Here is a 25,979-nt window from a genome sequence, read left to right on the forward strand (position 1 = left end):
CCACTGAAGGAGGGCACGCAGATGGGGATTGCTCTGAAGTTTCCTGGTGCTACCAGGAGGGAGGAGATAGTTTTGCACGGACACCAAACACCATGGATGCCTTTCGGTGTGAGTGGGAGCCTGCCAAATCCCTCCTTCCTGCCGTTACTCTGTAATGCTCCAGTTTGATGTCTGCTGCCCTTCATCCCAGAGCTGGCTGCATTTCTGTGTTATTCAGAGGTTTGGAAGTATTGAGATATTTATACAGTGATAAAGTATGTGACTCACATCTGCATCCTGCCATCTTTCAGCCTATCTATCTGCAGTATTTCCATGGTGCTGGCAACTGCAGCATCTGGCCTCTCAGGCAGCTGAGGAGTTCGGTGTCACTACCACTGAGATTGCGCCTACCTCTAGCTCTGACACTGCAAGGCAATTCATGCCGATGAACATCACAGGGATGCCTAAGACCTGCTTGGCCTTGCAAAACCAGGCTCTCTGACCCCATGGCCGAAGGCAACACATTGTCCTCGCTGAAACTTTTGAGGGCTCCTGCACCCCGATATTTTGATGCCTGACCTGTGAGCTACTCTCGCATGCAGGAATACTGTTGGGGCTGGAAGGGCTGGAGGCATAGCCTCGTCATTTCCAAACCAGCACCCCTGGGCCCTCTTCCCATGGCACGAGGTGGTGAGAGTTCGAGGTACCTCAGCTAACTCTGACGGCTACCTTGGGAGAAAAGCATTGGCATCAGTGCAGCTCGCCACCTTCCTGACATATCTGCTTTTTGGCGGTCCTGTCAAAAATGAGCAGCCTTCTGTCCTAACTCTGGGACACTGTTTCAGTGGCTCTTTTAAAGATAAAATGGCCCCTTCAGTTAAACGTAACTGCTGAACTCTAGAAAGCCTTCTCTTTTTCCTAGAGGAGGTGATTTCATTCTGTTATTTTTATTTATTAGTACAGCTGGTGCTCCCTAAAACCAGAGTGACTTTGCTGAGGTGCAGGGAGCCAGCCGGACTCTCCTGCCTGGGGGATGGTGGGGAGCGGTGGCTGCTCCCCGGAGCTGGGGATGGTTTGGCACTCCCTATGGAGGGGCACGCTCCTGAGGGCTCTGTTCCCCCGCCCGGGAGAGCAGCACAGCTGTTCCACAGCTAACGGAGCAAATGAGGCAGCGTTAGGGAGCAAAGCAAATAACCTGCACCAAAAAAAATTAAAAAAGCAGGTTTCCTGGTTACCTGCAAGGCGGGTCGAGGATCTGTGTATTTTTGTGTTGGCTTTTTTTTTTTTTTTATGATGCGCAAAGAAAACTGAAGAGGATTTGGCTGAACGCTTTTCTCGTGCTTTCTGTTTCTCCTTCCCTCGCCCTTTCTCCTGTGTCCCTGGATCTGCCCGTGAACTTGCTGCTTCCCACCTACCCCAGGTTTCCCTGGAGTACCCCCCGTGTGTGCCCTCTCGTCTCTCACTGGGACACGCAGCACGGCCGAGTTGTGCCCCGGCTTCTCAGCCCACCTGGACTCCTACGCCTGTACGGCGCTGCATAAGCTTAGGTGGGCCCTGTTGAAGCCAGCGGGCAGGGGAGAGACCACAGCTGGTAAGGGTGAAGAAATACTCCCATTCCCTTGTTATACGGTGGTCTCAGTTTATATTATCCTCCCTGGAGTGCTAAGGAGCACCTTGCATCTAAAAAGTTGGGGTGCGCCCAGGGTGATCTGCATGTTGTCCTGCCCTGGGCTGCTCCACGCTGGTGCCATCAGCCTGCCCTGGGCGCCGTCCCCGAGGCGTGAGGGAGGGAAGCGGGCACCATCCTGCCCTGCCGGGCTGCTGCTGGCGGGATGAGGCTGGGCTGCCCTCCCTGGCCCGTGCAGCCGGGCAGCCTCTGCCTGGGTCCCCGCGGACCCTGGGGTGGGGACACCCCCGCCTCCCTTCCCCAGCAATGGGGGAAATGGCACAAAAAAAAAAAAAGGGAAAACAATAAAAGGCCGGACCCCATCGGCTGGATCATTCGTGGGGATATTTCTGGTTCCCCGTTTGTTTATCTTATAGAAAAGTTAATTGGCTCCTTTTGATCCTACAGTGAAAACCACAAAGGAAATTTTGTTAGAGTAGGAGCAAACTGAAGCCTGTGAGTTCCTCTGCTAGCTCTAGATATTCATTAAAACAATTCTGTTTGAGTCTTAATTTAAAGAAAACATTAATTTTTCTCCCCCTAGCTTATTATTAAGAGCCCACTACGTCCCTAGGCTAAAGCGCTCGCTCCACAAATAACCTTCCCGACAGCTGCCAACTTAGTGCAGTTTATAACCTGCCTTTAGAATATATATATATGTGTGCATGTGTGTATATATACAGAAAGAGCTGTGTTTATAGTGTTGTCATCTTTAAAAATTGCCAAATAGGCAATTCAAGATTATTAGAAAGCTTAATGGGCTAAAGGAAAATAATGATAAGTTTAGAGAATGATATTTTATTTTTTAAAATATGAGTTTTCCCAGTGTGCTGAAATTAAAACAATTTTTAATTCCAAGTTTGAGGCAATTAAGCTGAAGAAGTGACAAGAAAATATTTCTTTTTTGAGGTTGATTTAATTAGAAGAGCTATATTAGGAAAGCAAGTAATCCAATCTATTTATGGACAGATGTATCTCTCCATAATAATAATAGACAATAAAAATAAATTAAAGAGAATCACAAGGCAAAAATAGCCGATGCTTTTTCTCAAGTCTCTTCTAGTAATTTCTTGGGGGCAGCAGGCAGCAGATCTCTGCTGCTTGCATTACTTTATTTTCAAGCAAAATGATTCCCTCCTCCTTTTTATGAAATCTCTGTCTATTTTTATGAAGATAGTCAAGGGCAAAACCAAGTCACCCAGCGGCCACTCCCCCCCTCCACATACACGGGTTTAAAACTGTATTGTAGAGCAGCAAAATGGGTTTAGTGAAAATATGGCTCGTGACAAATGATGACACAAAACAAACAAACAAACAAGATCTGACCCCATGCTCGGAGGAAAAAAAAAAACATATTTAAACCAGATAAAAATCTGAAGGGACAAAGTCAGAGGAAGTTTGTGTGCCGAACGCAGAAGCCCTGATGGTAAAACAGTACGGCTCAAAGGCAGGGAGTTAATGGAGTGAGTTCCTGAAGGATTTTCTTCTTCTTGTTGTAAAACTTAGCTATACCTGCTGCCCATCGATCTTTCTATGTACATGGGGACAGAGTGACATGTATTTGTAGCTCATTGTCTGTACATATGTTTCTGTACAAATGCAAATTCTTATTAGAGGAGAAATACTCTGAAGACAAAAAATAAATTACTGCGCAGCAAAGCCATCACTGTGTGATTATCAGAGCAGAATAAAGCAGGGAGTCATTCTGGAATGGGAACGAATGCTCTGTGTGTAATTACAACATCATGGTCAAGACATTTTGTTTTTGTTTTAAAAAGCTACATAATTATTAGCCAAAATGTGACAAGTAAGCACAGAATAAATACATAACTTATTAAAGAGAGTTTTATAGCTTTCTTATTATGTTTTTCAGTGGTAATTTTTTAGTCAACAAATGGGACATATCAGCCATTCAAAAATAAATTGCAGTATTTCTCCCCCTTGTTTTAACATGCATGTGTAAGAAATATGATGCTGTCAAAATATAGTTTTAAATAATTAAAACAATAAAAGTGGAGCTAAGTGTGGTATTTTTTGTAGCAGAAACAGACTCTTTAGAAAACATCCTGGAAGATGTTATAATTCGTATAAAAATTTTTATGCTGCGTTTGGCATTTCCAGTTGCCTTTTCCCAACCATGAATATTTCTCTTTTTCAGTCAGTATAAAGATACTCACAAACTATTATGTCAAGTGAAATAAAGACAATGAAATATTTTTGACTGGCAAAACGGGAAGGTATTGTTCCATCTTTTTTAGCGAAGAAATCATAATACGAATGCATAAATGTGAAATGTCTAATAAGAAACAAAGTCTACTTGACTCTTGTTCTCTTTAAAGTGAGGGGCAAATAAAACCAGTTGGAGCTCTTCAGATTTATCCTCTCCAGAATACTACTCTAAACAGCATAATTTTTCCCATTTTCCCCAGCAGAGACAAGTTTGTAGAATTATTGAGAAACAGCATCTTTTTTTTTGGTAACAGCAGAAGACACAAGGAAAATAAAAATTTCTTCAGGTTGGTGACTAAAATGAGATAATTCTTAAGAGGGAGGGAGAGAGGGAATGAGAGAGTGTTGAAAAGCACAATCAGGCAGCAAAATGCAAGTGTCTCTCTTGCCAAATCCAGCTCAGCGTTAAAGCAAATAAGTTACTCAGCAAAGAAAGAAAAGTTCGGACCCTACCTTTGTCAGCTGAAAAGTAATGGGGAACGTCTTCCAAAAGTGGGAATGACCTGCACTGCTTATACGGTACGCCTTACCTTAAAATCTATACATTTCTAACCAAAACAGCTTGGAGCAATTCACATAAAACAGACCCAAATGTTGCCCATTCCATGTAAAAGATCAGGTTTCTGTCTCAGCTCAGCCTGTGATATCAGACTTGGGCTTTTTTTTTTTTTTTTTTTAAATATGTATTCTTATGTTTCCAATCCTCCGACACACTTTTTTCATCTCGGTAAAGTTCGCTTTTTTGGAAAGGGTGTGCGGGAAGGATTTCCAACTTGTCAGGGCTCTCTCTTTTCAGTACAATTAAGCTTTCACTTGATCATTTTGAAGGCCGGAATGATTTGCTGTGGTCACCGGCTCTTTATTATTAATATTGTTGCAGATACATAAAGTTTACTGCAAGCTGTAAATATGTCAGGTTTTGCCATGGGGTTTACTAATAAAGAACTCTTAGAGGGGGATTATTGATGGGAAAGATAATCTTTTCAATAAGGGTTCCTGTTTTTTTTGTTTCCCCGGGCCAGCGCGGTGCAGGGGCACTCCCCGCCGGGGGACGTGCCGAACCTCTGCGCGCTTTGCTGCAGGCAGCGCGGGGGATACTGGGCAGGGCACTTCTGCTCCGGCCCGATGCGGTTCTGTCTTTCACCAGGATTTTATACGCCCTATTGGTTTTATTAATACCTTTGGTGCTACGGTTTTTTAAAGGGGTTTGTGACCATAAGGAACTGATTGATTGTCAAGTGACACTTCCAAGTTATTTCTGTAGGTGTCACCTTGGGTTAGCACAGTGGTATTAAACATAGTGAATACTTTTGTTTCTTTCAAATTCTGGCCATATAATTTAGCTAATTAGTTCTTTTTTTAAACAACAGAAAAAGAGGCAAATATATTTGAATTTCTCTTCTGCCAGCATTTCTCTTTCTTCTTTTGAAACGTCCTATTATTAAATATGTATATATTTGGTGAAGTCACAATAAGTGTCCAATCAATCATTCTTAATTCACTTTGGTATTTGCTGTAATAACAATAAACAATTTTGGGCTCATCTGGTGTTAATGTGGCTGTCATACAGCTGCCCAGAAAACTTCTATGCACATTTACTATTAATTAAATGCATCATTATGAATTGTGAAAAGAGAGAGAAGAGAAGAGAAGAGAAGAGAAGAGAAGAGAAGAGAAGAGAAGAGAAGAGAAGAGAAGAGAAGAGAAGAGAAGAGAAGAGAAGAGAAGAGAAGAGAGGAGAAGAGGAGGACACATGTGGAACCCTGTCTCGTCAGAAGTGCTTTCCTAGTTGGCTTACACAGTATTGAGAAGGAGGGGAAATTAATGGTGAAATAAGGCTGTATTCCTTGAGCAGTTGCTTCAAATCCAAAGCTTAAATTTTACTGTCATCTAAATAAAATCTAGCCAGCACAAGAGTCTCTAGATTCTGTGAGTCTATGTTCGAAGAACTTCTTTACGCTCACATAAAATAACACCAGAGACTACAAGACAAGGACTGGAGTGCTTTTGTTTGTCACACTGCCCCTGTTTGTATGCAGCTGATTTCGTGAGAGGTGGGGAAATTTTAAAACTCACAGGGCAGGTGGAAATCAGTCGTCTTTTCCTAAGAATGAGGGACAGGCTAGAAAATAGGCTGCTTGAGGGTAGCACGGGCTTTAGGGTCCTAGATGGGTGCATATAGGGCGCTGTGCCTGGCAAGTGCAGAGGGCTGGGGAGGCAGCAGGAGCCTTGGTTCTGTGCTGGTGGGACAGGAGGGGATGGGAGAGGATGGGGTGTTGCAGGGGACCCCAGTGCACCTGCACCCTGCAGTGCCTCTTGCTGCGTCTCTCCCCCAGTGGTCTGTGCCTTCTCCTTTGCAGGGGACTTGTGATGTTGGCGTGTGCGGCGCTGTCACAGGGAGAGGTTGTAGCTGACCACTGGGTAGCTGGTGTGGGTGAAGCGAGCTGCTCAGGGACAGGCATGGTGCCCCGGCAGGCTGGGCCCAGGCAGGGAGCAAGGGATGGCGGGTGGCTGCGGGACTCTTAGCAGCCTAATATGCATCCAGGCACGGGACAGGAGAGCCCTTGGGGCATTTCTGCTTATCTAAACAATTGTTTGTGTAACTCTGTACATGTTCATTGTCCCTCAAATTATGGCCAAACATACAGAGCCCTTGCTCCTGTCTGTGGCTCCTCACCCCGATGCTGCCCATGGCCAGGAGACGCAGAGGAGGGCTCAGGGGGTTTTAGCTGCAGGCGAATGAAGGTTCACCAACCCCAGGCATCCCCACCAGAGCGGAGGCAGCTGAGCAGCTGGCACTGCAGGAGGAGCAGGGTCAGAGTGGCTGTGGGAGCGGGAGACGTGCTGGAGCTTGCTGAGCGGGATGAATCGGCAAGGGCAGGCAGGCAGGGGGGCCGGCACGGCTGAGCTTGCCGTGATGGAGAGGGGAGCGAGGGGATTGGGAATGCAAGGCGGGAGGGAGCTCTGCAGGCAAAAAACCCCAAACCTCAGCTGTCATCGGGATAAAATAATGAACGGCTGAGACCTAGGCTTGGTAAAGCAAGCATGTTCAGTGAAGCCTGTAACTTCATGCTTACTTTTAAGCCCCACTGATGTCAGATCAGTGCTGTCCTGAGGAACGTTAGATTTAAGCGTGTACTTAAGAGTTTCCTGGATTCGTGGCCAAGGACGGAGGTGGCTGGCCAGAGCGGTTGCAAGCTGCGGGCATGGCTTTTCTCCACATGGTCACAGCCGCGGTGGAGCAAAGCTGAGCCTGCTCGGAGTCAGCTCTGAGTTTTGATGTATAATTGCATGCAATTCCCATCTAGGCTCAGGAAAGCTGAACAGGGGCCTTGTTTACTTTACCCTTCTTATTTTTTCCCCTGAAGGCAAGTAACCAGGGTTAGGTTTCAGCCTGGTGGCTGCTTGGGCCAATGACGCAAAGGAACAAGGGCTTGTTTGCACTGTCCTGCTCAACTCGTGATAGTCTCTGGGTACTACAGCCTGACTCGTAATGTTAATGAAGTCCCTTAACATAAACACTGCTTTTCTAACACACTCCTCGGGGACATGGAAAAATCCCTCGGCTTCAGCTCAGGAAAAGGCTGGGGCAAACAGAGACACATAGTGGGTATAATCCACTGGAGAAAAAAACCTGATTATTTCCAACAGGTCTAGGTACTTGTTTAAACATGATCTTTGTCTTGCCCCCTCTCTTCCCAGCTGCCTTGTGCCCATCCTTGCAGGCAGCAATGAATTAAACTGTTGCAACAGGTTGGCTTCTTTGCATCGCCTGCTTACTCCTGATAGGGTTGCCGGTTGCTTTGATGCTCTCCTGGCACAATGATCTCACGGACGTATCAGGTCAGACATGCCTTACACCAGAAGGACATCCCACTCTTCTAAACCAGCCTCTGAAAGTCTCTTGCCAGACAGAAACTGTTTGACAGACAGAGATTGTCTGGTGTTGTCTCAGACAAAATGGCATTCATTGTTTTTAGTGGAGTGAACCTGGACTGTCTCTTCAGATGGTAAATTATAGAGAAAAGGGAGTTCTGTAAGGACCAAAATTGTTTCGGCTGAAAAAGCTGGATGGAAAACCTCACAAAATATCAAAAGAGGACTTTTTTTTAAAAAACTTCTTTTCTGCAATGATATGAATAATTTTAGAAGCACAAAACTGTAATGCAGTTTAACAAAAAGATACAAGTTAAAAAATGAAAGTGGGAGAAAAATAAATTAAATAGCTCTCAATCACTTTGAGTTGGAGGAAGCATTTGGAGCTGGAACAAAACAAAAGATGGGCAGCTTTTCCATTGTTCCCTCAAAACTTAAAAATTTTCAGCTTGATGCCAAGTCATCAATTTTAACTTAGCCAAAATTTCACTTTGGCATCTGAACTAAAAAAAACCAACTCCCTTATGCAGTGCTAGTACTGAGCTAAATGGTCTGCCCAGACCTAGTCAGACCTAGGATTCACTCCTCTAAACAAAACTTTTCCTGAGGTTTTACTGTATCGGACTTATTCCTCATGCTGGTGAATAACAGCCTGTCCCTTGTCCAGCTATTGGCATCTGTCAAAGCAGAAAATATCTCTTCTTCTGCACATTGGCCATGGCGGGGCAAGGCTGAAGGCCCTTGTTCCACGGGTGGAAGTGGGGCATGGGGGTGTGACTGGAGTGCCCTGGCATGATGGAAAGCACTAATATTTCCCAACAGAGAAGACAAACTTTCATCTGTGAAATTCACATTATTTCCCTGGTCTTGTACACATCCACGTGGCCTTCCTAGAGACCTGGGAGAAGTAGATAGGCTTAGAGTCTTCAGTGCAATATGATGGTCTTTTGCTGCCTTGCTGACTACTCTAGCTGTAGTCCATCCAGTAAATTAGCAACAGCCAGGGCAAACTAAGGTTTGTTATCTGGGGATGAAGAGCAGAATAAAAAATGGTGGGGGCTACTACCAGTTTGAGCCCTCAAAGTCTGAGAATTGTAAAGTCCTTGTTTAACTCCATTCCCATCTCCATCTCACCTACCTAAAATGATACTTGTTGCTGAGCCAGGAGCCTGACCAGAGATAGGTGTCTGTGGCCAGTGCAGAGACCAGCACCCCCAACACTAACCCACCTCCTCCTGAGCAACGTGCTCTATGGGGACAGGGGGTTGCGGGGAAGGGGTGACCGCTCTTCCTGCAGAGGTGCCGGCTTCTCTCCATTGGCTGGACAGGGACCGTGTAGGGGGCTCCCAAGATTTTGACCCCTTATGTCAGGTGAGGTGACTCCCTGCTGATGGGACTGAAGGGAAGGGATGTAAAGACATATCTGAGAAAATAAGAAGAAGGTGAAGTCTTGAATATGAAAGCTCAGCAGAGGCTAAATTTGTCTGTCTATCTGGTACTATGACCTACAGAAGCTGAAGTTTGTGTCCTGTAAGTTTATGTGTCATTTCCAACCTGAACAGATTGTGTCTTCGGAGGGCATCTCCAGTGTAGCAGTGATAGGGCTCTGTTTTTCAAGACTGACGGGTTTCATGCCTCTTAGGAAGAAAAGTTGTGAAATTTATCTTCTCACCAGAATCTGCATGAAATTGGTGCATTTTCCCCTTGAGAAGGCCCCTGAAATGGATAGCTGTCACCCAAAGAGGCCATGAAATTCTCGAGCTTGCTGTAGCACATCAGTCCTTGCCCCCGAGCGAGCGATCGGGGGAGCACGCAGCGCATCCCCGTGCACTTTGCAGCCTGCCTCGGCAGAGATGGCGGGCAGGGGCCGAGGCGGGCCATCCCTGAAGCAGGCCAAGCCAAGCCAGGTGCGGTGCTGTTGGAGAGGTGCGGTGCTGCCTTGCCGAAACAGGTGCTGCCACTTCCCTGCGGAGAGCACCTGCTCTCCATGCTGCGCTCCCTGGGGAAAAATGAGGACTGTCACTGGCAGAGTATCTCTGCTGTGGCAGCATTAGATCAATTCAAGATAGCCAAGTATATGAAATCCATTTAATAACCTTATTTGGAAAAATCCTAATTAGGTTTTCTTTTGAAATTTTTTTAAATTCCAAAATAAGAATTTTGAAAAGAACCTAATCAAGTACCTGAAGTAGCCAGCTGAAATTAAACCCCAAAGCTAAGGGAAAAATAGCCATCATCATGGTCTTGCTTGAACTTCTATGTTCCAACAGACTCAGTGATGTTTTAGGTGGTTGCTTTCCTGTCATACATTAAAGGGACACCAAGGAAATGCATTATCATGCACTGGTGAGGCCGCACCTCGAGTACTGTGTTCAGTTTTGGGCCTCTCACTACACGAAGGACATCGAGGTGCTGGAATGTGTCCACAGAAGGGCAACGAAGCTGGTGAAGGGTCTAGAGCACAAGTCTTACAAGGAGCGGCTGAGGGAGCTGGGGTTGTTTAGTCTGGAGAAGAAGAGGCTGAGGGGAGACCTTATTGCTCTCTACAACTACCTGAAAGGAGGCTGTAGTGAGGTGGGGGTTGGTCTCTTCTCCCAAGTAACAAGCAATAGGATGAGAGGAAATGGCCTCAAGTTGCACCAGGGGAGGTTTAGGCTGGATATTAGGAAAAATTTCTTCACTGCGAGGGTAGTCAGGCACTGGACCAGGCTGCCCAGGGAAGTGGCTGAGTCCCCATCCCTGAAGGTATTTAAAAGGTGCATAGATGTGGTGCTTAGGGACATGGTTTAGTGGTGGACTTGACAGTGCTAGGTTGACAGTTGGACTTGATGATCTTGAAGGTGTTTTCCAACCTAAATGATTCTATGATTCTATGATCAGGATAATTAATAATGACCTTTTTGTGACCCAGACATTAGACTCCATGCTTTGGAACCTGGGACAATTTCTTTATCTGAAGACTTGAGAATTATATCTGACATGTCAGTTACCGCACCTTCTTCTGAAGTTCTTGTCATTTTTGGAGCCAGGACAAGAGAGTGCCAGGACTCCAGGCTGCTCTGAGATGGCAATTCCTACATTCCCATGAAAACATTCAAAGTGTAAAACTGTGACATTTCTTGCAACAGCCAGCTTCCCTCATAGATATTTTATGACCGGCTTGAGCTGTGTTTTTCTAGTACATTTGGCAAAAGAATTATAAATTATCTATTTTTGAAATAATAAGATCAGGCAGATAGCTATTGAAGGAAGTTAATGGACAAAGATGCGGTGTATTACTGCAAAGCTCAATGGATCTACGATCAATCACTTTCTGTTCAAATCCCCTCCACTGAAGAAGGAATTAAAGGCATCACGGGAAGCAGTCAGCTGTGGGGACACCATGTGGGGCTACCTCTGCTTCTCCACAGCTGGCAGCAGAGAGGGCTGCGATGTGCTGCCAGGCTTCAAAAGCTATGTCACCATCTCCTACGTGTGGTGCAGATTGAGGGCAATACTGGTATTGGCAGAGATGACGTCTCTGAGCTGTCTGTGCTCAGCACGGGGTGTGAGAGCAGAGGCACAGGGAAGGCAACCCAGGAGGAACACGGGACTGAGGGGTGGGAAGAGCGGCCAGCAGACCTTCCCCAGAGAGGATATGTAGGGTGGAAAGCAAAGGTGATAAATGTAATAAAGAAAATGAATGGAAGCAGGAAGGCAGGCTGGGGGATGAGGCACAGAGCAGAAAGGGGAAAGGTTAAACTGCAATTCAGGTGCAGTTTTTATTTCTGTGCCTTTTGTCCTTATGAACATTTCTTAGTAAATTCAAGGGACATTAATTATCCATCTTGCACCATTCCAAAGATCTGATCTTGAATTCCTCCTGCAGTGAAAGTCCTGGATCTGACACTTAGTGCCTCCTGGAGGCAACGATAAGCATCAGAGTGAACTGGGGTGCCAGCCTTTGGTTTTTCCCTGGGTCCTGAGGTGCTTCTACTTGTTTGTCTGGTTTCTGACTGTGGTAGATCTGATAAACTAGCTGCATGAACAAACTGGGTGGTGGACAATGCCTACTGCTTCATAAGAAACTGGGAAAAAATAATTTATGGACAATTTTTGGGCTAACTTTCTGAAGAGTTTTCTTTTTTCTCCAGACCTCAGGCAACTGGAATTTGGCCTGTCTTGAAGTCCACTGTCCCTTATTTTTAATTACCTTAGTGCCATCTGGATATTCTTATTATGAATATTAAATCTCCCCTTTAGAAGGCAGTAGATAATACCAGGCATTGGTACAGGTGGGAAGGATCCCACCAAAGTGTCCACCAAATCATACTTATCTGCAGAGAAGACCTAATAAGAAGTGAAAATAGGAGTCATAATAATTTTAAATAGGAGCTGATTAATATATCTACAGGGTACTTGAAGTTCAAGCCTTGCACAGCTCCAAATAGGGGGCATTGCTTAATGTTGGTATTTCACGAATTCCCTCTCTTTGAGCTGGAGAAGCCACCTCTTTACCCTTTGGTGGGAGAACACAGATGTACTTTTTACAGCCTCAATTGACTAAAGAAAGCCCCAAAGTCAGATTGTGGCACAAGGGACCACAGGCCAAACACACTGGAACACTTTGTTCTCAAAACACCACATCGGTTTCCATGGTCATGTTTTCTGCTCTGCAGTGGTAGCTGCGATGCATTCCCACACATGGGCAGACGCTAGCACTTGAAAATGAGTAACCTTGACTATTCTCCGCTCTGAGCATGGCCATCTCTGACCTGCAACAAAACTTCTTGTTTCAGTTGTGGTCTTTGTATCCCCAGCGCTGCCAGCAGTCACCAGTCCAGCTCTGCGGCACCTAGTCTAATGCAGCTACTTCCCTCCAGGTACCTAGGAAATAAACAGATACACTACTATATCGAGGCATATACTACATGCATAAACATGTGCACAGACAGGTAGCCTTGAATAGCAGAATGCAAGCCAGCTGAGGACAAGTAAAGTAGTGCTGAAACTCCCGAATTTGGTGAAGAGAAGCTTTTTGCAACAGCACCCAACCAACGTGCTGCTGACATGGGGTGACCTTCCCCTCTGTAGGTCTTTGGAGAAGATGCCAGGGAACAAGGTAGAAGCTGCTGGTATTTGAAACAGTCATGCTTTTTTCTGCATTTGGGCCTCACTCCCACGCCAATGTCTCTGCAGAACTTAGCCCAGCATCTTTGGGCAGACCTTCTATCATTTGCTGGATTTTCAGCTGTTTGAGCTTCCTTATGATGTGGGTGATTGTTTTTCAGATAAGACACATAGTGTAGGATGGGTATATTATTACTCTGTCATTTTACTTCTGATCATTTCATTAAAAAGCTTTTACAACTCCATCACAAGGTTTTAGGTCATGGGTTAAAACAGGAGGAAAATATGCCCTGGCTTGTGGAAGATAATTTGTTTACAGGGTAAGGGGAAAGGCAGGTGCACAGTGGGGAGGCAGCAGCCAGATGAAGGGGAACATCTGGAAGTGGTGCAACTCCAGCTTGTAGACTGCGTACAGAAATAACTTTGTTGGTCTTTTAAGAGCTTTTATATGTTTAGAGGTGCTTTGTTACCATTTTGCTTTTAGAAGAAACATCATTGCTCCATGTCTGGAGGTGGGGGCAGTAGCATCATTTTCAGTCCCAACTGCCTTCACTAATCAACTTCTGTCCTGGATGGTGGAAGGTTTTGCACATTTTGAATTGCACCTGTGTTTTCCTGAGGGATGAGATGAGACTTACGTCTGGCACTGGTCTCATGCTCACTCTTCCCATTTCACGTGACATTGACCATGTTGCTTGAGATATCCAGACCTAGATGAACAGGACAGTTTTGTGACCCACCTCTCAGATGAGTTGTGACTCTTGAGATGGCAGGAGAAAGGCACAGTAGGAAGGAAAGAAGTTGGCAGCACTAGGTTAATGATTGGACTTGATGATCTTAAAGGTCTTTTCTAACCTAAATGATTCTATGATTCTATGATTCTATGATTCTATGATTCTATGAGACTGGGGTACTGTTTGTACATCTTCCGCTGTGGAATTCAGCCTCCAGTATCGATCAAAACCTACCACCTGATCTTTTCATGCTTTTTTTTTCTTTATAATTTAAAACCTAACCAGCCCCTCAACCCTGTCTTTTAAAATCTTGGATGTGGATGAATCACTTGCCTCTTTATTTGGGCCATGCCATAAATGTTCCGTTTAATAGTAGGCAATTGGCCATAAAAGATGAACTGTTACAAGACAGACAGCTGTGGGCTGTGTTTCAGGCAGTCCTCAAGATACTTAGAGCTGTTTAATACACCGTAGCATGAACTGTGAATCGACATGTTTGTTCTGCCACTTAACCACCAGCTCCCCGCCAAGAGCTTTCAGCCCTTACTAACCCAATGGCTTAGAAAACCAGACTGTCAATGCTCCTATGTTCAGCAGAAATGAACACAGGAGATTATCTTCTCTTCTTACAAGATACCAATCTCCTCCTTCCTGCCCTCTGCTGGCCTTCATCTACAGAATCTAAAAGTGGTAACATTTTCTCCCAAATGTCATAAGAAGATACAAAGTCTCTGTGGGACAGGTCTTCTCTTTCTTCCAAGGGCCCTGGACCTTCTGAAAAGGAGATAAATGCTTGTGAATGATAGCAGTTCATGCCAGAGGGAATAGTTTGTTTAATGGCAATGCTCACTTTGTATCTAAGTAGTTTTTGAATATTGTCTTTTTTTTCCAGTGAATTTGAGGTTTCATGAAGAAATTTCACAGGCAGATTCCTTCCTGCTGACCCATCCTTTCAGCTAGTTTGATATTGCTTGTCTTCCTTGCTCCTTGCCTTCCCTCCCTCCCTCCCTCCCTCCTTCCGTCCTTCCCTCCCTCCCTTCTTCTCTCCTTCCCTCCCTCCCTCCCTCCCTCCCTCCCTCCCTCCCTTCCTTCCTTCCTTCCTTCCTTCCTTCCTTCCTTCCTTCCTTCCTTCCTTCCTTCCTTCCCTCCTTGTGCATCTGCAGGAAGAGCAGGACTGCAGCCTCACAGCCAGCCCCACCAGTCCCTCCTCCTCCTCCACCCCCCTGCCTTCCTGGGGCAGAACCTTTGTTATCCCTCCACAGTGGAGAAGAGGGGTAGAAAAGAAGCTTACAGCATAGTTTAACTATGTTGAATTTTTCTGTTAACTAATACAATATGTTCAAAGCTTTGACTTTGTATAAGCAGATTCATCCAGAGGAAAAGCGATGTTAGGAAAAAACAATTGTGAAAGATAAAGGAGTCACTTGAAAGTGATCTGGCCACGCTGTGCTGTGATTGTATCCAAGCAAAGGAGAGTCTTTCTGGGTCTGGAGAAAGTTAGCAAAGTGTAGCACTGCATTGCGGGAGGCAGATGCAGAACCACATATGTTAATATCTGCTCTTGACAGATTGTTGACCCAAACGGCAAAATTCATATGTGGATCAGAATCATCACGAAGATCCTAGTTTGATTTAAGAGTGCCTCTGATGAAAGAACTCACATTTAAACTTTAGCTGTTAAATATATCGGGGGTTATGTTTTAGTGACCATCCGCAAATTCAGCAGAAGTTCATCAAAAGGCTCCCAGAGGTTCATGAGCCTTTTTATTGGAGCTGGCTGAGTGAAACCTGGAGAACTGAAAAAATTTACACAAGTTAATCTTTGAACATTGTGGTTCAGCCAAATCCCTTCACCAAGTGAAATAGTGAAGCCTGGAAAGTTGCACAGCTTGGTTACATACACAGTAAAGATGCCATCTCTGCCCCGGGCAGCTTATGGTCTAGGCTAACATTCAGGGCCCCTCAGCTGTCTGCATTTCAGAGCACTTACTCATGGATAACTATGAATGACAACATTAATTTACCACCCAGGGGTTGGGAAGACAGATATGATAGTGCTTGTTGGGGGTGGCCCTCTATATTACAGAAAGCACAATGTCAAATAAGGGAAACAAGCTAATCACATCAACACCTACCACAGATACTCTATTTACTAGAACTCTAGAGAGGTGTGTGGGGGTCAGTAGGGACAATTAATATTAGTGGGATTACGATGTAGTGTTGATCAGCCTGTTCATATTTTGGTGGTGTCTGGAGAAATATTAAGGGGAATTAAAGAAGCTGCAAAGGAAGAAAGCACAATGATAAGAGGGAATTTTGTGCATCCCTATGTTGATGGGACAAATGCTTTAAGAGAGCATCATGGGGACATTACCTTGTCAGATCCCATAAATGACTGTTTCTCGGTGCAGCAGGACCCACGTGTTTAGCTGTGGGCAGTTCTCATGCCAGACCCAGCTCTTACACTGCATGAAGTGGAGACACTTTCTCAAATGGGAGCACCAGAAGAAGAGGAGTCAGAAGAGAGGCATAATGATGCAGAGGAGCTGGCATTCACACCACAGTCTGAGATGAACTCAAATGGGGGTGCTGATCTGAGGGGTACCCCAACACTTAGATAAGCCCCTCAATGTGGCAAACATGACAGCAGCCTTTAGGAAATGTTCCAGACAGATTTCATAAAGTTCCATAAAAATCTATGGAAATTAATATGCATAAGAATAATATAATGAGCCACATGGCTTTTGTAGAGGGAAAGCAAGCCCCATGAATCTAATGGAGTTCTTTAAAGAGTCAGTAAGCACATGGAGGAAAGTAATCTAGCAGACCTAAACCACTTGAATTTCTGAAAGAACATTTAGAAAACTAACTAATGAAATAAACTCTCTTGGGGCAATAGGGAAGCTCCTCTCATAGATTAACAGCAAGTTAAAGGAAACAGGGAAAAAGAATATGCTCAAGTAGTCATCTTTCACAATAGAGGGAGGTTACCCGCAGGGTCCTCTGAGAATCCTTCTGGGATCATGGTTCAGGGTATTCAGAAATGTTCCTCCAGAAAAAGGCATGAACAGTGAAGTGATAAAATACAGATGATACAGTACTGATCTGGGTAGTCAACCCAAAAACTAAATAGAAAGACTTGCAACACGACTACAAATGACTAGCTATAAAATAGGAAATTAAATGTTGCAAAAATAATGTATATAGAAAAAGCCAGTCCTGACCAGACAGACACGATGGCAGGCTTTAACTGGCTTATGACCACGCCAGGCAGTCAGATATGACAGCTACCTGAAAACAACAGTAGCAGTCAGAAAAAAAGCAACCATTGTATGGATCGCCCTGTGGGGGATCTGCAGCCTACTGCTTTGAGGGGAACAGACAACTCAGCTGGAGAGAGGGGATGGAGTAGGAGGAGATGCTGTGCAAAACAGGCAAATGCCTTTTCAGAGGGCAACAGTTTTATTTACTGGATTCTGAGCTCCCAACCACTGCTGGATCAGATTCAGCTGAGCACATACAGCAGGGCTGTAGAAAAAAAGTTATTACTGAACACCATCACCCCTTATGGAGTGAGCGTTACTATCCTTGCCTTACAGCTGGAGAACTGAGGAAAATGAAGTGACTTGACCAGCCTTGGAGGGAGGAGGGGATGCAGTGGAGTGGGAATGCTGCAGCCTATGTCTCCCAGTTTTGGGCCCAGAGCATTGGATTTCTTTACCCTCATTGCTCTTCAGCTCCTCCTCTTCACAGCCAGAGACTGTGGAAATTGCTTGGCAGAATTAACTCAGCTGCAAGATGCCAACTGTGAAGGAGCCTTGGTATCATCAGTGGTTTCCAGTCCTGCAAACTGCTGTGTAGTTCTGAGGCATCTAGAGCTACAGATGTGTTTTCTGTTCTGTGCACACAAGCCCTGTGAGCTCTGCCCAGGCTGTGTGGCTGCAGGCAGAAAAGAGGAGAAATTGGTCCTTTTTATATATATAAATAGACCCCACTGGTTTCCATTGCCATGACATCTGCTTTCATCAGGTCAGAAGTGTCATCTTCTGGGACTTTCATCCGAGCTAGAGTCCTAGCCAAGTCTAGTGCTAGTAATGTGTGGGAGAACTGTGCACAGGGTGGACTCTAGGCTTAGGCAAAGCAGGCAGCTGCCTGCAGCAACACACTCCGGCTGCCATCTCCTTTGCCTGTGCCACAGCTTTGGAGAGCCAAAGATGCTGTTCTTTTCACTTACCGAAAGAGCTGCACTGTGTTTGTTGTAGGAATGATGTTGATCCCAGCACCAGCCATTTGTTCCTAACCCCTCACTTATTCCCTTCCTGTGGCAGCAGAAGCAGCCAGCCCTGCCCTCCAAAGCATATCCACTCCAGCTTCATTCTTTCCACCAGCAGAAAACCCAGGTTTAGCTTCAGCCCCAGATCCATGGGGCAGGAACATTCACTTTTGTCTATACCACCATGAAGCCTTGAGCTCCTCTGTTAGAGCTGAGACGACCATCATTGCAACTTGGGTGAGCTGCAGCATTGCCGAGCTCAGTGTGGGCTACCCACCACCACTCACCCTCTTTGCCAGGCTTACTTTGCATCCCAGACAAGCTCCAGACTGTTGCAGCTACACAGCCACCAGTATTTGAGCTAAGTAATTTAACTCCTTGTTGGAGAGTTACACATGAGCTGCAGGCTTAGCAGCAGTGCAACCTAGATGGGGAACAGGGATGTAACTGCTGATCAAATGGAGGGACCCCTGGAGTAACTGTATGGCCAGGAGCTCATGAGCCACTCTAGGCAGTGGCCATACCTCCTGCATGTTAGGTCCCTGCCTAGCGAAGGTGTAGCTCACGTAACCCCAGGTCACGTTAACAAAAGTGCTCAGCACCCATGACCTCCCACTTACACCATCAGGTTTGTAAAAATACGTGCATCGTAGGGGAATGCTATGAGCTGTCTGAGGTCTTTTGAAATCAGGCCGCTTTTTGAAGGGTTGTAGTTGCACCTCTGGACAGCTGAGCTTCTGCTGTTGTTTTCTGACAAACTGAGCCTACTGTGTCCAACTCACCTACTTGAAGTGAAGCAGAGCAGTGGGAAAAGGCACACCTCTCCCCAAACTTGTCTAGGCAACATGAGACAGGCATTTTTCTCATGATGTCATTGTCCTGGAAACTTTTGAAAGCACGTTGCAAAGGAGGAAGCCTTGTGGGTCTGAACTCCCCATGAGCCTCTCCAAATGGGCCAAGCTTTGATGAAACCAACTCATTATCAAAAGCGGGGAAAAACATGTTGGACGTTGTTTACCACTGAGATCACCCTGGTGGTTCTTCCAGCTGCCTGAGGATATTGGTGAAGACAGAAGGAGGGAGAGATGGAAAGAGAGAAAATGCCTGTTTTGAAGTTTCCATCCTCAAGGTGACATGCTTTCTTTCAACTTAGTTGCTCTAAAAAACCTCTTGAGAACACATCTACCCATGGTCTCTGCATCTTGGGTTCTGGGTGAGATCCAAAGTCTAAAGTTGCTTCTGGGGGAACTTTGTTTACCTTTGAATCTTTTTTTATGACTTTGCTTTCCCTGTTTGTCTTGGCATTGGAGCGGGTAACACTGACTATAAGAAAATGGATATAATGATTCCCATACAATTAGGGGCAGCTCCAAGTTTCAGCTTTCTTGACACTATGGTTCAGGCCCAGGAGTCTGAGCTCTGTACTGCTAGCAGTTGCCACATTCTCATGTTGAAACTCTGGAGGATTTCACAATCTGTGGAGCCCGTCACAACAGGGAATGAGAGCTTGTTTCCTGTTGTATACACTAGAAATTATGAGAAATGCAAGCAAAATCCTGCTAGAGGTCTCTAATCATCATGTAGTTAACATCTTTTGTTGTCTCCAAGTTGGTTAGAAAACAAGAACATGATGAGGCTTTTCCAATTTTTTAGTCAATGGTTATCTGAACCACAAGGTGACTCAGAAAGGGCCAGGCCATGGAAGCAAATCCAGTGACACCAGTGGATTTACTGAGCACATTCTATGCCTGAAATCATAATCTGTATCCAAACGTTCTTGGGGGATGTATGTGTGTTTCAGGCTGACCTGAAATCCACCAAAGTTTGAGATCTTTCTAACAGGGACCTGAAGAGTGAGCACTTGAAGGAGAGTCAGAGGATGGAAAATCTTGATGTGATCTGTGACAACTTATGTAAAAAGTGAAAGATTTCTTTGGGAGTGGTCATACAAAAGCCTACATAACAGAGAGGCAACAAAAGCCAAGGGTTGGCTTATGATTTTTTATTCTGGTTTCCCTTCCCCAGTCAGGATTAACAACAGACGAGATATTCCTTGGCAGCCTGAAAAGGGTTGAGCACCAAATGTCCAGTTCCCAGAATATGTTGCCACTGCTCCATCAGGACACCAAGTAACAGGGCTCAGGGGTGAAATTTTAAATCTTCTGGGGACATAGGGGGGATGAATACACTTGCTTGCATTAAGGAAGGTGCTTGCCCAAGTGATTAAGTGACTGCCAACCCCAACTTCATTAATGGCCTGACATCTGGCCAGCTGGGGTTGCTCAAATGGGAAGCACCAAACTGTTACCCTTTTTCTGGGCTCATGAGGATCTCACCACAGTTCTGATAAGAGGAATCTGGTGACAGGTGGACTTTACTGCTTTGGATGTTCATTTTACACAGGCTCTGTGACCAGAGAAGATCATTGAAGAACATATAGTTTAAAAATGAACCAACAAATATTACAATGGCTTAGCTATCTATCTGTTTTTTGGATGGATATGCTCTTTACTCTTCGGGATTCATCAATAATGCCACACAACCAACCTTTCTCCTGGGACCTGAGCAGCATGTCCTCTTTCCACCAGGGGCTGGCTAGGCAATCTACAGACCTTTTCAACTCTCTCTCTTTCTGTATACTTATTTTTCACCTCTAGATTTTTGGAGCCATGAACTACTTCATTTTAGAACTGTGTGTAGTTAGTATTTATTTTACTTGAATTTGCGTTAGTTATTACTCAATAATTTTGCAAATGCAATCAGTAGCACAGCAAGATTTGGAGATTTGGAGTTCTTTTGTGCTAAGCTCTGTACAGACACATGGGAAGAAGGCACAAAGAACTTAAGGTCTAAGTGGGTAACGTTCAGAAAAAAGTACTATATTTGTGATGAATAGGAAACCCTATCCTTAGGAAGAGAGAAGGTTTTTCAACATGCTGATCCATGAATTGACAAAAGTATTCAAAGGGAGATAGAGGAAAAAAAAGCAAGGGTTGCTTTATGCACCAAAAAAGCTGTCTGAATTATTTTACTTTGGTTTCCTAAGACCAAAAAAGGTCGAGGGGAAAATCTTTGTAGCTTTTCTGCTTTGCAGTAACTACAGTGTGTTTGCTTATAGGACAGAATACGGCTTGATAGACAATATGGTTCTTATATGCATCAATACAATCTGAAAGGGATTTTTCCTTCACTTTCCTTTTCTCTTCTTCTTTCCCTTTCCCTTTCTTCTCCCCCCCCCCCCCCAGTTGGATTTTTACAAAAGGAGTTAACTTAATTTCAGGAGCTTGTGTGGTTTTCATTAGGATCACAGTCTTTTGAAATGTCAGAAGAACACCCAGCAGAAACTGAAGTTGATATAAAAGGGGTTGACTCAGATCACCCTCTGCACACTGCTATCTTGCTTCAGCTTGATTGCTTTCAGGTTGGAAAGTGGGGGAGTGACATTTTGGGGGAAGAAGAAAAGACAGGAGAGAAAGGAAGGGGAATGAAAGGGAGATGTAAACCAGTTTTCTTCAGTCTTCGTTTGCTTTCTGACTCAGTGTGATGAGGACAGTGCTGTGAAGAGTATTTCACCACTTTGCTGAACTTTGAGGAAGAGTATTCTGGATAAGGACTCTCCAGGTAATAGGGATACAGCACGCAGGAACAGAAATGTGGTTATGAAGCCTAGGGCATGCAGCAAGGACATCATCTGACAGTATGAATCTTGCAGGAATGAAACTGCCCTGAATAAAGCCTTTCACCAAGTCATCTAAGCTAACTAGAATTTCCTTCCCCAATTTGGCTGGGTGTTGGGTACATAGTGTGATGAGTGTGACTGCTGTGGTGCGGGTGATTACGTGAGCATATATGCATACACACACACACACACGCATGCCCACGTACATATTCTCTTCAACTGTTGTCTGATCTGTCACAGAGCTATTTCTTTTGGAAAAGAAGTGTCTTGTTCTGGGGCATGCCATTTTTCTTGCTTTCCCCAGTCACCCAATGGCAGGCACATCCCCACTCTGGCTGGGGAAATGGGGGTCCCTATCCAAGGGGCTGCAAATGCCTCCTGAAATGTAGGGCATACAGTGCACCAGGCATTTCCCAAAAACTAGTGAGGGTGAGGTGCCATTCTGTTGATACTCTTTTAACAATATTTCTTTTCTTGCTTCAGTTTGTAACCTAGAGACAACTCAGGAACCCATCCTTGTCTTGGCTGAAAAAGCTGCTGAGACTTTGCTTCCAAAGAGTGTCCTTTTACAAAAAAACATCCAACAGGAGATTTGGCAGCCTCCCTAATAGCACTTAAAGAAAGATTTCTGAGCATGAAGACAGAATCAATTTGTTACCTCCCACGTTCACTCTTAGTGTCTCATTTGCAGCTTTTTCCATGTCCCTGATCTGTATCGCACACTTATGAGGCAGTGTTCAACCACCAAGTACCAGGCATGGAGTAGCATCATCTGATGCATTATAGGCCCTGTATTGCTGGCTGGTCAATGCTGTCAGCTGGAAATGAAGGATGTTCAGCTCCTTCAAAACTGGGCCTGAACTGAGTTCAATCCACCTGTGGTGGAAGATGCTACCTTGTCTTCAGCCTCCTTCCATACACATAAACATGTAACTTTGGCTTGGTGGCAGCTGGGAAATCTCTTTGCTCAAGGGTGGAGAAAAACAAGACTGATAGTTGGGGCTCAGCATTATAGAAGAAGCTTCCTGCCTCTCCCCACTCACTACATTTTTAGAATATCTTGGAAGTCAACATGTAAGAAAAATCCTCATCTGGGTAAATATCAGTAGTTCTGCCCATGGCCATCTTACATAACTCCATCTTCCTGACACCACCACCTAAGGCAGAATAGCCAGAGCTATCATAGGAGTACAAAAGCCAAGAAAGATCTGCCAGCAAAGAAGCTTTGTGCTACTGGACACAGCTGCAGTACAAGTATCTTTTTTGGAAAATGTTTCCTTCAGCTTCTTTTTCTTTTTTTTTATCTATCTTCATGGTTTTTCCTTGCCTTTGCCTTTTAAAATCTGAAATTTTAATCTTGTAGAATTTGAGCAGATAGTTGATTTGCTCATTCTTTAATTAAATCTTGTCCAAAGGTTCCCCTCTGATGTCCCCAGAAGCCAAATTCCCATCCACAGAGCAAAACTGAAAGGGTAAGATCACATCCACCTTCATATTGTGCCCTCACCTCTGGACCCATTCTCCAAGAGCTCTTCAGAGTTGATGGCTTGAGATTGATGGTTATGACAGTCTCTGTGAAATTGAGACCTAGGCCCCAGGTACTAAGACAGACCCACAATCAGAAGACAATGCCTTGCTATTTCCATTTGCACCCTGGGACCTAGTTTTGATATATCATTTCTGTTCTTAGCCCTAGACCCATCTCACCCCAATTACAAGGAAAAATAGGGGGGCAGTGTTTCTCCATAAGCAGGAGAAACTAGAAAGAAAGACCTTCAGGAATGCACTCCCAAGAAGAGGTGACAGCTTGGAGTTAATTCTTGCCTCCATTGAACTCAGTGAGAGGTTTTGATGGGCCCAAGCTTTCACACATGTGACCAAGGAAGATCGGTCTCCAGCTGGGCAGGTGTGCTGGGGATGGGTTAGAGAAATACAGGGTTTATTTGGGTTTATTCCCAAAGCTGATGGTCACTGGCATGATTTTATCACCTTCATGAATGCTGTTTGGGTAACAGGACTAGTAGCACGTGTGTCCACGCGGAGAGGCAGTAGCTGGCTCTGCACAAATGAGTGCTGAACGTGGAAGTAAGCGTGGCCACGTTGTCCTGGGGGCAACACCGCAGAGACACTGCTCTGCTTCTGCAGAAGCTATGCTTTGTCCTGGCTCTACGCCGTGTTGTGCATGTGTGCACACCGCCAGGGACTGGGGCATGTTGGGGGTCTCTCTGTCACGCTCTGTTGCACACGAAAGCCACATCCTTGGATGCCTCATCTCTCAACTGGCTGAATTTCAGAGAGAAATTTGCACCCTTCATAAAAACTTGCTTCACTGAACACTGGATCTGGCCTTAGAAGGATACTCAAGCTGCCTGTTTTCTTGTTCCAGGGTTACAGATCCAGTCATTTCCACTGTGGAAAAAGTCATTTGAGATGGCGTGTTGTTCCTTCCAAACTGTGTTAGTCATGGAGAGCAGGCGGCATGCTACCCAGAGATCCCAGGGCCTGTTAAGGCAGGGAAAGAACAAAGTAGTCCTTCTCTGCAGAATACACAAAGAAACATTTACTCAACATTTGCCTCTAATGCAGCAAAGGCACTAAAAAAGAAAGAGGGGAAGGGAGGACATAAAATATAGGGAACAGGCCAAATGAGAAGACAAGGAAGGGGAAGTGAGATTCCTAAAACCAACCTCCATCTTCTGTCCAAAGCTTTTAAGCTTAAGGCCTCTCTGACATGGCGTTCTCCTCTTCTGGGGAAGAGGTCACGGTCCCTCAGCTCTTCAGAGCTCCAAATAGGAACTCAGATGGTCTTTCCAATTACAGTTTGTGTAATTACAGTCCTGTGCTGAGTTGTCACATACCTTTTCTTTGCAGTCTCCTGATGGACCCATGCTTTGTAAATCCTCGGGTTGAGTGAACAATAAACACCTCAGGAAAGAGGATTTAGGAATCTGAGATAGAGGACAAGACACAGCTGCAGAAGAGTCTTTCTTTTAGTAGAGACTGGAGAAGCCCATGCTGACAGTGAGATGCTGCGATATAGAGACCTACACCCTGCAGTGTGGTTGTGTAGGTCTGTGCAAGAGACATACAGGAGAGGGGTTTTGAAAAGCCAGTTAACACTAGGGGCCTGCATCTAGCCAGCAGAGGAGGATGGATGGACTATAACAATGCCAGGAAGGCTGCTATCTGGCATCAGAGTTAGAGCTTAAACAGAAGCACCGCATGGCATTTATCATTCATTTGTCCTTACTCATTCCTGCAAACCACAGCGGGGCTAATAACCTCTCTACCAGCTGCAGGCATCTCCGGGCCACCACAAAGGGGACTCTGGTCAGTGCCGTGACACCAGCCAGGTTCGTGCCTGTGAGGCCAGGAGCAACCCCATTCAGCCAACAGCTGTGGCCTGGGGAGTTCGGGATGCACCAGTGGTTTTGATTATGTTTGAACTTCCTCTTCTACAACTGACAATTGCCATAGTCTGGAAATGTTTCTTCCTAGCAGTGCACTAGGCAAAAAAAAGATAAATAAACTATTTTTGTGGTTTGTTTTAGTTGCTGCTGGCATCTTAGGGGTCCTGAAGCAGGGGGCACAGGACACAATAGGGAAGAGAACAAACCAGCTTTCAGGGACTGGCTGACCTTTCAGACCTCTTGAGCCTTCACAAAAACCTTGCCAGTTACAAACCAGCTGTGGAATCAGGAACTCCTTTTGACGTCACTGCTGAAAAGCCCTAATTAGATAATTTCCCCAACCATGCGGGTCTCAAGTGCTTCAGCTTCACCTTTAGCCCTGGACCAACTCACCCCATTTAGTGGTTAAAGGTTCAGTTCTGTGTCAGGTCAAAGGCGTGCTTGAGAAGACACCTATTGTTTCCAAATGGATTTTGCCATCTGATACTATTTCAGGATACCTCCTTCCCTGTGTGCTTCCAGTGCCTCAGCATTCAGCCCAGCTGCTTTAAGGAGAATGGCAGCAGTCCTGAACTGTCTCTCACCTTAACCATCCAAGCAGCCTTCACCTCCTAAGCAGCCATGAGTACAATCCAGCTCCCCAAAAGGCATTTGGAAATGCTACAGTATATTTATATGTATACGCTATCGCAAGGAAGCTGATAATAGCAAATAATAAAAGTAATAAGCCTGTCTCTTGGCCCAAAGTCTAGCACTCTGCTTTAGAAATGGTACCTGTTTAACTATAAACTTCCAGATGCGCTTGACACACAGCAAGCCTCTCATGCAGCTCTGAAACAGAGCTATGGCTGAGACAGAAAATGTAGCTATGCCTCTGGAGACACAGAAGTTTATGGCGCGAAGGAAAGAAGGATACCAATATCAATGAAAGCACAAACATTGTGCTTCTTGTGAAACAAACATGTAATAGCATAAAAAGAAATGAGGATTTTCCCTTTCTTCCACTCTATTTTTAATATTTCCA

This window comes from Nipponia nippon, unplaced genomic scaffold (assembly GCF_047370975.1).
Source record: "Nipponia nippon isolate SJK-2023a ecotype South Korea unplaced genomic scaffold, ASM4737097v1 scaffold_10, whole genome shotgun sequence".
NCBI lineage: Eukaryota > Metazoa > Chordata > Aves > Pelecaniformes > Threskiornithidae > Nipponia > Nipponia nippon.